Below are 17655 nucleotides of genomic sequence, written 5' to 3' on the forward strand. Positions count from 1 at the left end.
CTTAGAAAGTGAAATACATAGAACCTGGTGAAGGAGTTGATATGGTAATAAGGGAGAAGACTCTCAACTCTGGGTACCTGGCTTATACAAGTGGATAAATGCTAAGAGCATGTAGTGAGATGGAGAAAGCTGCAAAAAGCATAAGATTAGGGAGTAAGGAGTCATTTATTTAGTATTTGTATACATGCATTTAGTGTGATGAATAATTTTATGTGTCAGTTTGGCTAGGTTATAGTGCCCAAATATTTGGTCACCACCAGTCTAGATGTTGCTATGAAGGTATTTGGTGGGGGGGAATGAAATATTAACATTTATTTATGAGATTATGATTAATGAGATTGAATATTTTAATACATTTAATACATTTATTATCCTTTTTTATTTCTTTGGTGATTTGCCTGTTGGTCATTGAATAATTTATCTATTAGGGTATTCCTTTTCTTTTTTATTTTATTCATTATTTATTTATTTAATTCCAGTTTAGTTACCATACAGTGTCATATTAGTTTCAGGTGTACAATATAGTGATTCAACAGTTCTATATATTACAGTGTTCATCACAATAAGTGTACTCTTTAAAAAAAAAAGATTTATTTATTTATTTTAGAGAGAGGGGAAAGCAAAAGCAGGAGGGGTAGAGGGAGAGGAGAGAGAATCTCTCCCTGACATGGGGCTCGATCTCATGACCCTGAGATCATGACCTGAACTGAAATCAAGAGTTGGATACAACTAACTGTGCCACCTGGGTGCCCCACAATAAGTGTATTCTTAATCCCCTCTACCTGTTTTACCCATCCCCCACCCACCTCCCCTCTGGTAACCATCAGTTTGTTCTCTATAGTTGATAGTCTGGTTCTTGGTTTGTCTCTCTCTCTCTCTTTCTTCCTTTGCTCATTTGTTTTGTTTCTTAAATTCCATATATGAGTGAAGTCATAGGGTATTTGTCTTTCTCTGACTGACTTATTTCACTTAGCATTATACTCTAGATCTATCCATGTTGCTGCAAAAGTCAAGATTTCATTCTTTTTTATGGCTGAGTAATATTCCATGAGATATATATATATATATATACACACACACACACACACACACACACACACACACACACCATTCTTCTTTATTCATTCAGCTATGGACACTTGGGCTGCTTCCGTAATTTGGCTATTTTAAATAATGCTGCAATAAACATAGAAGAAGGGCACCTGGGTGACGAAGGGCACCTGGGTGACTCAGTTGTTTAAGCACCTGCCTTTGGCTGGGGTCATGATCTCAGGGTCCTGGGATCGAGCCCTGAATCCAGCTCTCTGCTCAGTGAGGAGTCTGCTTCTCCCTCTCACTCTCCCTCTGTGCTCTCTCTCTCTCTCCCTCTCTCTCAAATAAATAAATAAATAAAATATTTTTTTAAAAAGAGTTTATATAAATAAACATGGAGGAGCATGTATTTTTCAAATTAGTGTTTTTGTATTGTTTGGGTAAATACCCAATAGTAGAATTACTGGATCATATGGTAGTTCTATTTTATTTTTTGAGAAACTTCCATACTGTGGCTGCACCAGTTTGCATTCCCACCAACAGTACACAAGGGTACCTTTTTTCCACATGCTCAACAGTAGTTGCTTCTTGATTTTTTTATTTTGGCATTCTGATAGGTGAGGTGATATTGCATTATAGTTTTGATTTGCATTTTCCTGATGATGAGTGGTGTTGAGCATTTTTTTTCATGCGTCCATTGACCATCTCTCTGTATGTCTTCTTGGGAGAAATAATCTGTTCATATCGTCTGCCCATTTTTTAATTGGCTTATTTGGTTTGGGGGGGTTGAGTTGTATCAGTTCTTTATATATTTTGGATACTAAACCTTTATTGGATATGCCATTTGCAAATATCTTCTCCCATTCAGTAGATTGCCTTTTAGTTTTGTTGATTGTTTCCTTTATTGAGAAGAAGCTTTTTATTTTGATGTAATCCCAATACTTTATTTTTGCTTTTATTTATCCTTGCCTCAGGAGACATCTAGAAAAATGTTGGTACTGCTAATATCAGAGAAATTACTGCCTGTGCTCTTTTCTAGGAATTTTAAAGTTTCAGATTTCACACTTAGGTCCTTAGTCCATTTTGTGTTTATTTTTGTGTGTGGTGTAAGAAAGTGGTCTAGTTTCTTGCTTTTGCATGTGGCTGACCAGTTTTCCCAACACCATTTGTTAAAAAGATTGTTTTTTTTTTCCCCCATTGCATATTCTTCCTTTGGTCAAAGATTAATTGACCATATAATCTTGGGTTCATTTCTGGGCTCTCTATTCTGTTCCATTGATCTATGTGTCTATTTTTATGCTGGTGTCATACTATTTTAATTATTACAGATTTGAAGTAACCTGGAAGTCTAGAATTGTGATAACTCCAGTTTTGTTTTTCATTTTCAGAATTGCTTTGGCTATTCAGGTCTTTTGTGGTTCCATATAAATTTTAAGATTGTTCTAGTTCTGTGAAAAATACTGTTGGTGTTTTGATAGGGATTACATTAAATCTGTAGATTGCTTTGTATAGTATGGACATTTTAACAATATTTGTTCTTCCAATCCAAGAGCATGGGTTATCTTTTCATTTGTTTGCATCATCTTCAGTTTCTTTCATCAGTGCTTTATAGTTTTCAGAGTACAGGTCTTTCAAATCCTTGGTTAAGTTTATCCCTAAGTATTTTATTATTTCGGATGCAATTATAATAGGATTACTTTTTTTGATTTATCTTTTTGCTACTTCATTATTAGTGTATAGAAATGTAACACATTTCTGCATATTATTTTGTATACTGTAACCTTACTGCATTCATTTATCAGTTTTAGTAGTTTTTGGTGGAGTCTTTAGGGTTTTTTATATATAGTATCATCATCTGCAAATAGTGAAACTTTCAATTCTTCCTTACAAATTTGGATGCCTGTTATTTCTTTTTCTTGTCTGAGTGCTGTGGCTAGGAATTTCAATACTATGTTGAATAAAAGTGGTGAAAATGGATATCCTTTTCTTGTTCCTGATCTTAGGGGGAAAACTCTTGAGTTTTTCAACATTGAGTGTGCTGTTAGCTGTGGGTTTTCATATATGGCCTCTATTATATTGAGGTATGGTCCTTCTTTGTTGAGGGTTTTTATCATGAATGGATGTTGTATTTTGTGAAGTGATTTTTCTACATCTATTGAAATGATCATATGATTTTTATCCTTTCTCTTGTTGATGTGATGTATCATGTTGATTGATTTGTGAATATTGAACCACCCTTGCATCCCAGGAATAAATCCCACTTGACTGTGGTGAATGATTTTAATGTATTGTTGGGTTTTTTTTTTTGGCTAATATTTTGTTGAGGATTTTTATAGCTATTTTCATCAGAGGTAATTGGCTGTATTTCTCTCTCTCGCTCTCTTTTTTTTTTTTTTTTGGTGTCTAATTCTGGTTTTCATATCAGGATAATGCTAGCCTCATAGAATGAATTTGGAAACTTTCCTTCCTCTCCTATTTCTTAGAATAATTTGGGAAGAATGGGTATTAACTCTTCTTTAGATGTTTTGTAGAATTCACTTGTGAAGCCATCTGGTCCTAGACTTTTGTTTGTTGGGATTTCTCTGATTACTGATTTAATTTCATTGCTGGTAATTGGTCTGTTCAGATTTCTATTTCTTCCTGATACAATTTTGGGAGATTATAGGTTTCTCAGAATTTATCCATTTCTTCTACATTGTCCAATTTCTTGGCATATAATTTTTCGTAACATTCTCTTGTAATCCTTTGTATTTCTGTGGTGTCAGTTGTTATTTCTCCTGTTTTGTTTCTGATTTGTTTATTTGAGTCCTCTCTCGCTCGCTCGCTCTCTCTCTCCTTCTCTCCCTCTTTTCTTTATGAGTCTGGCTAAAGGTTTATTGATAAATTTTGTTGATCTTTTCAAAGAACTGGCTTCTGGTTTCATTGATCTGTTCTATTTTTTTAGTTTCTAATTCATTTCTTTCTGCTCTAATCTTTATTATTTCCTTCCTTCTACTAGTTTGGGTTCTGTTTGTTCCTCTTTTTCTAGCTCTTTTAGGTGTAAGTTCAGGTTGTTTATTTGAGATTTTTCTTGCTTCTTGAAGTAGGCCTATATTGCTATAACCTTCCCTCTTAGAATAGCTTTTGCTATATCCCAAAGATTTTGGACCATTGTGTTTTCATTTTCATTTGTCTCCATGTATGTTTGGATTTCCTCTTTGATTTCTTAGTTGACCCATTCATTGTTTAGTAGCATGTTATTTAGCCTCCATGTATTTGCGTTCTTTCCAGATTTTTTTCTTGTGGTTAATTTCTAGTTTGCCAGAGTTGCGGTTGGAAAAGATGCATGGTATGACTTTGGTGATTTTTAATTTGTTGAGATTTGTTTTGTGGCCTAAAGTGTGATCTGTTCTGGAGAATGTTTCATATGCACTTGAAAAGAATGTGTACTCTGCTAATTCAGGATGGGATATTCTGAATATTTCTGTTAGATCCATTTGGTCCAATGTATCATTCAAAGCCATTGTTTGTTTGTTCATTTTCTCTTTGGATGATCTATCCATTGATGTAAGTGAGGTGTTAAAGTTCTCTACTTTATTGTATTACTATTGATTACCTCCTTTAAGTTTGTTATAAGTTGTTTTATATATTTCAGTGCTCCCATTTTGGATGCATAAATATTTACAATTGTTGTATCTTCAATCCTTTATGGTTAATAGCGTCTTTCTTTGTCTCTTATTATAGTCTTTATTTTAAAGTCTATTTTGTCCAATATAAGTATTGCTAGCCTGGCTTTCTTTTCACTTCCATTCACATGATAAATGCTTTTCCACCCCTTCACTTTCAATTTGCATGTGTCCTTTGGTCTGAAATGAATCTCTTGTAGGAAGCATATAGATGGGTCTTGCTTTTTCATCCATTCTGCCATCCTATGTCTTTTGATTGGAGCACTTAGTCCATTTACATTCAAAGTAAGTGTTGATAGATATGTGCTTATTGCCACTTTGTTACTTGTTTTATAGTTGTTTTTGTAGTTCTTCTCTATTCCTTCTCTTGCTCTCTTCTCTCATGGTTTACTGCGTTTCTTTAGTGATATACTTGTATTCCTTTCTCTTTATTTTTTCCATATCTATTACTGGTTCTTAATTCGTGGTAGGTTGTGATAGTTATGCATAAGATATGCATAAGAGGTCCATATTAAGTTGATGGTTACTTAAGTTTGAACACATTCTTTATTCCTCTCCTCCTCCGTGTTTTAGATATATGGTGTCATACTTCACATCCTTTTAATTTGTGAATCTCTTGACTGATTTTTATAGATATACTTAATTTTTACCTCTTTTGTGCCTCCTACTTTTCTCACTCCTGCTTATGGTCTTTCCTTTCCATTCCAAGAGTCCCTTTTAACATTTCTCATAGAGCTCATTTAGTGGTCATGAATTCCTTTAACTTCTGTTTGTCTGGGAAACTCTTTATCTCTCCTTCTATTCTGAATGATAGTCTTGCTGGATAGAGTATTCTTGGTTGCAAGTTTTTTCCTTCAGCACTTTGAATGTATCGTGCCACTGCCTCTGGCCTGCAAAGTATCTGCTGAAAAATCATCTGTTAGCTGGTGTTTCTTTTGTATATAACGGTTTTCTTTGCTCTTGCTGCTTTTAAAAATTCTCTCTTTATCACTACTTTTTGCCATCTTAATTACTATGTGTCTTGGTATGTACCTCCTTGGGTCGATTTTGTTGAGGGCTCTCTGTGCATCCTAGATCTGGGTATATGTTTCCTCCCCAGATTCAGGAAGTTTTCAGCTATTGCTTCTTCAAATAAATTTTCTGCCTCCTTTTCTCTTTTTTCCTTCTGGCATCTCTATAATTCAAAAGTCATTATGCTTGATGGTGTCAATGAGTTCCCTAAGTCAATTTTCATTTTATTTTTCTCATGTTCAACTTGATTGCTTTCCATTACTCTGTCCTCCAGGTCATTGATCCATTCTTCTGCTTCCTCTAGTCTACTATTTATTCCATTTAGTTTATTTTTAATTTCATATATTGAGTTTTTCATGTCTGACTGATTCTTTTTTATGTTTTCTGTCTCTTTGGTAAGAGTCTCACTGAGGTCCTCCACTCTTTTCTCAAGTCCAGTGAGTATCTTTATGACTACTTTGAATTTTCTATCAGGCATATTACTTATCTCCATTTTATTTAGCTCCCTTGCTGTGATTTGTCCTGTTCTTTCATTTGGGACATATTCTTCTGTCTCCTCATTTTGTCTAACTCTCTGTGTTTCTATGTGTTAGGAAAGTCAGTTATATCTCCTGTTTTGGAAAGTAGTGACCTTATGAAGAAGAGATGCTGTAGTGCCCTGCAATGCAATGCCCCAGTTCACCAGAATCTGGTGTTTCAGGTGTATCTCCTACGTGTGTTGCATATGCCTTGCTGTTGTGGCTGAGCTGCTTTTGCCTTCAGTCCAGTTGTCTGCATGGCTCTCTTTGACTATTAGGGGCAGGGTTTGGTCCCTATGTTGTTAGTATGCCAGTCTGGGGCTGCCTTGAGTTTGAGTTGAATCAGACCAGGCATTTGCCAGAGATGCAATAGCACCATACTGGAGGGTGCTTTCCCTATGTTGTCCCCTAAGAGGCTTTTATTGGTAGGTAGGGCCTGCAGTTAAACCAGATGTCTGCCCCCAGTCCACTGCTGGGGCTGCAGTCAGATTATGTGTAGTTATCTCCCCCTTTCCCTGGGGCAGTAGTCACTTTGGAGTGGTGCTGGCTCCTGTCAGACTGCTTGCACATTGCTAGGCTGCAGCACCATTTGGTTGGACTCTGGTCCAGGGTATATAGGAGGGGGCATGTCTGTAGGAGAATACACGAGCAGGGCTCACTGTTAGTGAGTCAGATAGTGTTGGCACTGCACTGGTTCCCTCAGGTGTCTATGCTTCTAAAGTGGGGGGCAGGGAGGGGAAATGACACCAGTCAGCTCTTTTGTTCTTGGAGAAGTCTCCCAAAGATCTCTAGCACTGAGATTAGTAAACAAATCTCCCTCCCATATACCCCAGGCAATTTTCAAGCTGCTGCTTCTATGCTCTATCTCTTCAGGACTGTTTGTTGTATTGTCTCTGTAAGGGCAGAGACTCGGTTTCCTTTCACCCTCCTGGCTCTCCCAGAGCTGAGCCTGCTGATTTTTAAAGTTCCAGTTGTTAAGCCCCACTGATTATAAGAACTTGCAAAATTATGCCCTTCTGGTTTTCAAAGCCAAATGCCACAGGGACTTATCTTCCCCCATGTGGGCTCCCTGTGCTAGGGGTGCTTGGCATGAGGGTCCATGCCTTTCCCCTCTCCAGGGCCCCGGTGTTTCACCCTCCAGTGGACAGCCTGGTGGGTCAGGACTCCACCTTTCCTACCCTCTTCCTTGTGGCCTCTTCTCTACATTTGCCTGTGGAGAGTCTTTTCTGCCAGTCTTCAGGTTGTCTTGGTTATTTACACTGATGTGGGTGTTACGTAGTTGTAGCTTAGGGTCCTCCTATTCAACCATCTCCATGTAGGCATTTTTTAGATAAGATTAACATTTACATCAGTAGACTTTGAACAAAAGAGATTATCCTCTGTAATGTTAATGGACCTCATCTAATCAGCCAAAGACCTTAAGAGAAAAAGACTGAGAGCTCTGAGGAAGAGGAAATTATGCCTCAGACTCAACTTGCAACATTGATCTTCCCTGAGTCTCCAGGCTGCTAAACTGCCTTGTAGATATTGGGTTAGCCAACCCTACACTCACATGGACCGATTTTTAAAAAAATCTCTCTCTCTCTCTTACTCTATAGATAGACACAGACAAAGATTTCTCTGCTTCTCTGGAGAACCCTGAAAAATACAGTTCGTAATGATGTAATCTTGTAAAACAAAATATATTTGCATATGTGCAGGTAAACAAGACTTGTAAAAAATATACCAAGAATCAGAGTTTTGGAAGTTTTATGACTGGGGTGCCTGTGAGACAGTCAACTGAAGATGTCAAATAGGGAACTGGATATGCAAGTCAGGAACTCAGAAAACAGGTCTGAGCTGGGGTTATATTCCATACTCGTGATTTGTCAGCATATAAGTAAATTTTAAAGCGATGGGAGTGGATGAGACATTTAACCAGCAAGAAATTTCCAGAATTATTCTAATTGCTTCATATATCTCATTTCATTTAAAGCTTACAGCAACTCTATAAAATAAGCATTATAATCTCCAATTTACAGATGTGGAATTGAGACTCAGAAATTAATTATTTTGCCTGAAGCCAGACAGGTTGAATTCAAATCTCAGAATGACTGACTCTGAAGCCAACTCTCTTAATCATTGTGATACTATTTTATTTTTCTTTAGCTTCAGATTATATCATGAGTTTTAAGCCCACTTTTAACTTTGTGAGTAAAAGACTTGACAAATAGTTACGTAAAACAGAAAAATATTTTTGGAAACTAAATTCTTAACACATACAAATAGCCTAAGTTACTTTAATGCTATTTGACACAGTAATTCCCCTTCTAAAATGTACCCTAAGGAAATTATTAAATAGAGGGGAAGATAAAGATGCTTTGCATAGGAATGGCCCTTACCAGATTACTCATAATTTTGGAATCCTGGAATAACCTAAAATCCAAAAGTATGTGAATGGTTAAATAAATTATTATGTATTCACCTAATGTTTATTATGTAGTCATTGAAAAATCATAAATTCAAAAATACTGTAAAACATTAGAAAATGCTTTAAATATTAGGTGAAAAAAATACACTCATGCACTTAATAATAATATGCTGTAAAAAGTATATTTGTATATGTGCATGTAAAGAGGATTTGTAGAAAATATACACAATATTAAAAGTGCTTACCCCTATGTTGTAAGATTGTGGATAATTTTTATTTTCTTCCTCATATCTTTAAGTACTTTCCAGATTTTTCAGCAATGAATATATATTATTGTGCAATAAGAAAAAAAAAACTTTTATTTTTAATAAACACTGAATTTCAAAATCCAGGAGCTAAAACTGTACTGCTCCTATTCTCTAGCAAACTAAGTCATTTAATATGTTAGCCTCAACTATAGCATGCATTTATATTTTTATTAAAAATTTTAATGAGTTTAAAAATACTGATCTTCTAGAGAGTTTTAAGAATTAATGTTTATATTCTGCTTTGGGATCATTGGATAAAAGGTGCTACATAATGCAATGTATTACTATTGTTATTAAAGTATATCAAAGGCAAAGCATGTAATAAAAATTTCCCTGTGGCAAAAAACCTGAGGTCCATGTATGGTTCCATGGTGCTTAGATCACATTTAACTGTGAAAGTACCAACATTAATATGAAAATATTTTTGCTCTGGTCTGGAATCAACAATGAATCTGTACTGTGTAGCATTCTGCATTTAATTAAACATCATATATCATAGTAGATTTTGAAATTATAGACCACAAAATTTTATATCACCTATTAGGTGCCAAAATTACAAAATGAAAATATTTTTTATTTCAGAGAACTCACACAGCTAGTTTCATTTGGCAACAGTAATGTTAAGGACATACTGATGGAAATGGAATTTTTAAATCTCAAACCACCATCAAACCTTTCAGGTGTATAATCATATTTTCAGTCAGTTCCTAATTATTCACATTAGAAGTAAGTAATAGAGATCATCTATCAATTAGGCTCTCAGATCTTCTGACTTACAATAATCATGAGATACAAGTAAGGAGAAAAAGGAGGATATTCACAGAGACTATATCTATCTAAATAATAGAAAGAATCAGGAAGAAAGAGAAGAAAAGATAATCATGTTTCATGGTGATGGAAAGTGAGTTTCAAATATGTGAGTAGGATGTTCAGTAACAACTTCAGGGTAGCAACAGAACTGGAGAATTCAGGAAAGACTTTTTAGAAACATAATTAAGGAATTCTCTTTGATGTACTATGAAGTAGGTAGACATTGGAATTTATTTTTAATTGTATTTGTTGACTTTATTCTGAATATATTCTGTATGGAAATTGTGCCAAATGAGGCTCCAAGATTTATTCGGGTTAGAAAGGAATGTAATTGACTAAAAAACAGATGAGTTATAAGCTTAAATACTCTAATCAAATGTATATATTAAAGTGCTTTCCCTTTTGTTACACAAGTCAAAGGAAAGTAGTCTCATGCTTTAAGAGGTTAATTCTAATATTAGTTTAGAAACCATTTTGTGGGGTTCCTGGGTGGCTCAGTCGGTTAAACATCTGCTTTCAGCTCAGGACATGATCTAAGGATCCTGGGATCAAGCCCTGCATCGGGCTCCCAGCTCACCAGGGAGTCTGCTTCTTCTTCTGTCCCTCCCCCCGCTCATGCTCTCACTCTCTTGCTCAAATAAATAAATAAGTAAATATTTTTTTTTAATGTTTAAAAAAGAAAGAAAACCATTTTTTACAAATTAAGTTATTAGAATTAGTTAACCTTGGTAAAACATGGATGAAGTTAAGCAGCCTTTTTTCACATGTGAACTATTCTTTAATATGTAAAAAACCTTCAATAATGCATAGTTTTTGATGCTTTTCAATTGCCTAAATGGAAGTTAACATTTTTTAATTAATAAAACAATGTAAATGATATATAAGCCAGAAGACAATTTAAAAAAATTAAGTGTCTTATGAAATGATGAGGTTAAGACAAGGGTTCTAAACTTTAGTATATGTTAGAATCATCTGGATAGCTTATTGCAAATACAGATTCCAGAATTCAGTACAGCTGTGAAGATTCTGATTCAGAAGGTCTGATGTGGAACCCAGTCATCTGGCCAAGTGATTCTGAAGCAGAATAGTTGGAAATCACAGTTTGTGAAACACTGAGTTAAGGTTTAATTCCAAATAACTGGAGAAACTTTATGGTATATAAAACTATACAAAGTCAGGAAACGACAGATGTTGGCAGGGATGTGGAGAAAGGGGAACCCTCCTACACTGTTGGTGGGAATGCAAGTTGGTGCAACCACTCTGGAAAACAGTATGGAGGTTCCTCAAACAGTTGAAAATAGAGCTACCATACGATCCAGCAATTGCACTACTGGGTATTTACCCCAAAGATACAAATGTAGGGATCCGAAAGGGTACGTGCACCCCAATGTTTATTGCAGCAATGTCCACAATAGCCAAACTGTGGAAAGAGCCAAGATGTCCATCGACAGACGAATGGATAAAGAAGATGTGGTATATATACACAATGGAATATTATGCAGCCATCAAAAGGAATGAGATCTTGCCATTTGCAACGACGTGGTTGGAACTGGAGGGTGTTATGCTGAGTGAAATAAGTCAATCAGAGAAAGACATGTATCATATGACCTCACTGATATGAGGAATTCTTAATCTCAGGAAACAAACTGAGGGTTGCTGGAGTGGTGGGGGGTGGGAGGTATGGGGTGGCTGGGTGATAGACATTGGGGAGGGTATGTGCTATAGCGAGTGTTGTGAATTGTGTAAGACTATTGAATCACAGACCTGTACCTCTGAAACAAATAATGCAATATATGTTAAGAAAAAAAAAAAGAAGATAGCAGGAGGGGAAGAAGGAAGGGGGGAAATCGGAGGGGGAGACCAACCATGAGAGACGATGGACTCTGAAAAACAAACTGAGGGTTCTAGAGGGGAGGAGGGTGGGGGGATGGGTTAGCCTGGTGATGGGTATTAAAGAGGGCACATTGTACGTGGAGCACTGGGTGTTATGCACAAACAATGAATCATGGAACACTACATCCAAAACTAATGATGTGTAATGTATGGTGATTAACATAACAATAAAAAATTTTTTAAAAACTATACATGATATTTTTCAGCAATTTTTTGCATACATAATATCCTAAAAGATTACTAATTGCAAATCAAATTTTAAATCCACATACACAATTTCAGAACCACATAAAATTTCCATGCAAACTTTGGTCAGCCTATTCTTAAACTTATTTGTGCATTTTTAACTTAAGAAACCAATGTCCACGTGGACTGTTTTTATAGCACAAATTTACTACAGTAAACTATTGGCATAGTGTTGAGTAATAAAACTGAGGTTATGAAAAAAGTAGTTATTTATATTAGAAAAAGTAAAACATTATCCTCTGCCTTTTCAACCTTTTCTCAGTGGCTTTGTCCATTTGCATAAAGCAAAATGTAAATTTATGTAATTATCCTATGAATCTGAGTAATGGACCCTTGAGTCTGAGTAAGAAAATCTGATTTTCCTTAACATCTTTTTCTTCTAACTTGTCTGGGTAATTTCTTTGATTCTCCAGTTTACATAACCTAAATATAAAAAAACATTATATTTATCATTGACTGGACCTGTGTGTGACAGAAAAATAATATCAGCATCATAAAGTTCTGTCAGAAAAATTGACCACAACTCATCTATATATGAATGAAAGTAGTTCAGCTGGAATTCAAAAATTCAGATCTTAAAGCACTTAAGAAGCATTTTTATGGAAAAGCATTGTATAGGTTGCTCTTTTATTAATGGTTCCAAATGTTTGGTCATACTTCATTTGGAAAACATAAATATCAAGCTCTGAGCACCTCCCAGACTGGAATCTGATTTTATTCACTGCTGTATCTCAGTGCCTAGAATAGTTCTCACAAGTAGTAAGAGCTTAGTATATATTTGTAAGAGTGTACAGTATATTGGTAAATTTTTGTAGATCGAGGTCAAAGACTGTGCACTGTTTGAGAGAGTCAAGTAGATCCATTCTTCTATGTGCAAGAAGATGCCTGTCGGTGGTTTTTGAATATAAGGTGGTAAATCATGTCAAGATGTTATGTAATGTTTGCAGGCATCACAGTAATTCCAAGTATGGTTTTATTCACTTATCTTTTTCCTTTCATTGTTCAGATGAACTGGAGCAGGTTGACAACAGTTCGAAGTCTTTGTCAAAAGCATCACAATAAACTCTCAGCAATTTAGCAGTCATATCCATAGATGAACTAGCCCCTTTGTGGATTATTCACAGAGGATATAATAAGCTTTATGTTCTCCTGACTTAGTCTACATATAACCTCTGCAGGATTTTAGAACATTTCTCTCTCTTTCTTTTAGGGTCAGACATTGCATACAACATGGAAGGCAAAACACATCATTACCTTCCAATATGCTCCTTAAGGAAGATGTGAGTCAGACCATGGATGAGCTTAGAAAGAGATATGGTGAGCTCCAGATGTTGTGAATCAGTCAGAACAAATCTAGCATCTCTCTTGAGCATGGAATCACTAACAGGAAAGACTTTGGCAAGTGATAAAACAGGATGGGAAGCTGGGGAATTTTTCAAATCAGATATTCAGAATGTGTTTTCATCATGTGAATGAAAAATGGTATAAACTCCCAACACATCAAACACCTGGATTAAATAGAGTACAGAAATACAGAGCAAAACAAAATATAAATTATTTGCAATTTACCATTCTCGCATTACCCTTGTCAGTGTTCCCCCCATTAGCATAAATAATTCAAACTTTCCAAAATGATTTGTGCCCCAGTTGTTCAAATTGTACAATAACTGACTACATTATGCAATGTTTTAAAATTGGCCTATGCTTGAAATTTTTAAATTGCACTACTCTGTATTTCGATAATTGTATATGTATTTGGAAGAACACTATTGGATTCAAGTTAATCTTCTATGTTTATTGGTAATCATGTTGGTTTGGTAAGATACCTAAATATGCTTCTAACCACAAACCAGATCCAATGGTTACATTTGCATTTGCAGTGAATGTTTGGTATCAAAACATTTTTATTTTTCTCTTTAAAAAATAATTTTGGGAACTTCATTGTAATAGTACTATTAAGTCATACATTGACATCTCTCTGCCACAATCCAAAATTACAAAAATGATATATAAAATGTAATAAAAGAAAGATAAAAAAAATTATAGCTAAGCTCAAAACAAGGCAATCATTTTTCTGGACTAGAGGCACAAAGAAGTCGATGGGGTAGAAATGGCAGTCATGGTAGATTCTATCTAGAAACAGGCAGCGACAACCAGGACTATGGTACCCACAGAACAATGGAACTAAATCCATTTGGATGTGAGGGTTGAGGCCTGTCTCTTTGCTTGAAAACAGGGCCAATATAGGTTTCCGTGCCCATGAAAGGAAGTTGAAAAGAGCTGAAATTTAATATTTTCTGAGGTTAAAACTGATATAAAATATCGTGCCTGCTCTGGGCTGAGCATTCTCCCAAAATTCATATGTTGAAGGCTTAATCCCCTGTACCTTATACTATGTTTGGAGATAGGGTCTTTAAAAAGGTAATTAAGTTTAAATGAGATCGTAATCCAACATGACTATCGTGTTTATAAGAAGAGGCGATTAGGACAGATACACAGTCACAGAGGGAAGACCATGTAAAAATATTTGGCCATCTACAAGCCAAGAGGAGAGGCCTTCTGAAGAAATCAACCCTGCTGACAACTTGATTTTGGAATTCTAGCCTCCAGAACTGTGAAGAAATATATTTCTGTTGTTTAAACAACACAATTTGCAGTTCCCTTTTACGGCAGCCCTAGCAAACTAATACAATGTCTACAGAAGCAGAATGACACAAAAGCAGCCCCACAGTCAGGCTCCAAGTCAAGCTGTCCATTAGTCAGCTACTGAATGTGTACTAGCCCTAACATTGTATGGACCTGGGTTCTTAGCTTGAGGAAACCGTTCCTAGGAAGCTGGTTGGATACAACCACAAAATCACTAGGCAGGATAGGGATGTCCAGAGAGAAGAGGGTGGGGGTGGGGGATGAGAATCCCATTCAAGATGAGCCTGCACACTAAATTTGCAAAACACATAACAAAAAATAATACAAAAAATGAAACTAACCAAATCACCAATTGGAAGATGGATTTACTCAATCCCAAATTAAAATAATAGAGCAATCTGAAAATAATTTTAAATTAGGAATATCTTAGAAACCTTAAAGAGATAAGGAACACTCTCCTTAATAAAAAAAAATTATGAAAATGCACAAATGGATATAAAAAGCAGAATTTCCTAGAAATGAAAATTATAGTTATTAGAGTAAGAAATTCAGTGGACTTGTTATGCTCTAGACTAGAAAGTTTCAAAAAAAATAATAAATTACAAGACATTATTGAGGAATTCATCCAGAATGTAGCAAAGCAAGAAAAAGAGCAGTTAATTTCTGTGGAGCATAAATTGAGAATCTAAACATCGTCTGATAGAAATTTCATAGGATGAGAAGAGAGAATGTGGTGGAGAAGTAGAATGCAAAGATAGAATAACTAAGAATTTTTCTTAATTAAATCAATCTGGAATCCATTAAAAGCATCAGTTTTAAAAGTAGGAATTATTGGATTTTCTTTCCAAGGACAAAATGGAAGATTTCATGCTTTTTCACTGTGGACCTTAAAGACCTTTAAATGTGGAAGTTAAAAGTCTATAAAAAGTTCTACACCTTAGGAACTACACTAGTATCAAACAGTGATACCTTGGTAAGTAGGAGTTTCCCCTGAAGAACATGGATATATTCACCCTGTCTGTCACCATGTGTAATGGTAAACCCTAGGGCAGAAAATACGGCAGGCCTCAGGGCTGGGGGAGGAAGGACTTACTCCTGTTTGGGATTCAGATTCCAAGAAATAGAGGCTTCACAATATTAGGGATGGCAGCAGGAAAAAACTGATTTGTGAATCAAGGTTCCACCTTCAAGGGGGTAATATCTAAGTTCTAGCCCCATGAGTATCTTGAACATTAATGGATCTGTGTTCTCACCCCAAGAACAAAGGCCATGTCAAGAGTAGGCACAGCAGGTGTCTAACACTAGAAGCTCTTATGAGTGCCTTATAAAATTCACCTACTTGAACTAAAGTGGCTGGCCCATAGTGGTTGGGTTCTAGTGTTTTCTGCCTAAGGGTAACATGGTACACATCTTTTTTCCTGAAGGTGCCATCTGAGTCTTAGTGAGTTGGCCAAGATTGGCATTCATGATCATAGAGGCCTAAAGATACTGGGTGCATTAGTTTTCTAGGGCTGCCATAACCAAGTGCCAAACACTGGGTAGCTTAAACAACATAAATTTATTTCCTCACAGTTCTGGTGTGGCTAGAAATCCAAGATGAAGGTGTTAGCAGGGTTGGGGTTCTTCTGGGGCCTCTCTCCTTGACTTATAGATGACTATCTTCTCTCTTTGTCTTCACATGGTCTTTGTGTACATCTGTGTCCCAATCTCCTCTTCTTATATAAGGACACCAGTCATTGGTTTAGGGTCCACCCATACAACCTCATTTTACCTTATTTACCACTTCAATTGTCCTTTCTCCAAATATAATTACATTCTGAGGTACTGAGGTTTAGGCCTTCAGCATATGAATTTGGGCACACACAATATAGTGTTATGAACTGGGTTTATCTGCAAATGTCAGCATCACCCAAGACGAGGTTCCAGCAATGGACAACAGAAATTTTTGTGGTGACAACAGCAAAGAAGTGCTAGAAGAGGCAAACAGCAACAGAGAGGGGGCTGTCCAAAATCCAGCAGCCACAGAGACCTGACCCCTTGAGTGCACCAAAGCTCCTTTGGAGGAGCCCTGACTTACAAACTTGCTTAAGCTGCTCCTTAGAAAAATTTGGGAAGAAAGTTACTGGATTTGAGAATTTCTGGTTAACTTGAACAAATGGAGACTCAATTGGAACACCAAAGAAAATGTGACTTGTTTTCATCTCAAGATGGGTAAACGAAGCATACCAATGATTCTGAGATGATGATCTCAGAATGTGAATAAAACTTTTATTGCTAAAGGAGAAAAAAAGTAAGAGGTGGAGAAGCTGAAGGGGTAACTAAGAAGAATGGGGTTTAAGAGATGTGGCCTCACTGCCTACTGAATGATGCTGCTTAGCAGATTTCTGCTGCAGGTTCTGCTTTGTGTCTGAGGGTAACCCACTGCATTAAGTGTGTGAGAGGAATGTTAAAAACACATATTTGTTTATATTTGTTTTAGTGTAATTCCTACAGCATATTTTCAAAACTCCACATAACTTTTAGAATTTAAAAATAAATTTAAGCAAAAGGAACATGGAGAAGTCCTATATATGGGTCTTAATTCTTAGATAAATTTAACCACAGGTAGACTACCATTGCTCACAGAGCTGCTCCCTTGATAAGTAATCAATACCCTTAAGTCAAGTGTACAAAGGCAGGCAATGAAGAAGAGGCTCAAACATTTTATTTATTTTTTTCCTTCAGGAAACACAAATGAATATACAACAGCAAATGAGAGAGATGAGGACCCTGGTCTCACAGTATTTCTATTTGTGCCAAATAAGAATGATCTAAGGAAGGTTTAATAGAGGGCTAGTTACAAAACCATGGGCAGAATAAAGGGAAGCTAGAAGGAATAGTGCAGTTTTCTGGGTCCAGTAATATACAGCTATTATTAGATCTTCAAAGAGTAGGTAAAGTGAAAGACACTAGAACCAAGAAGGAGAGTGCCCTATAGAGAGGGCCAATTTGACAAAAGCTGTGACTTGTAGTCAAGGAGTACAGGCAGCCCAAGGGGATAATCAGGAAGAGAACCAGAGGAATAAAAACTCCCACTTTCTCTCCTTCCTCCCTGTGTTTCCTCTTTTGGGACACCC

This window comes from Callorhinus ursinus, unplaced genomic scaffold, assembly GCF_003265705.2.
Source record: "Callorhinus ursinus isolate GAN/ISIS: 27379988/994484 unplaced genomic scaffold, GSC_fseal_2.0 scaffold3, whole genome shotgun sequence".
Taxonomy (NCBI): Eukaryota; Metazoa; Chordata; class Mammalia; order Carnivora; family Otariidae; genus Callorhinus; species Callorhinus ursinus.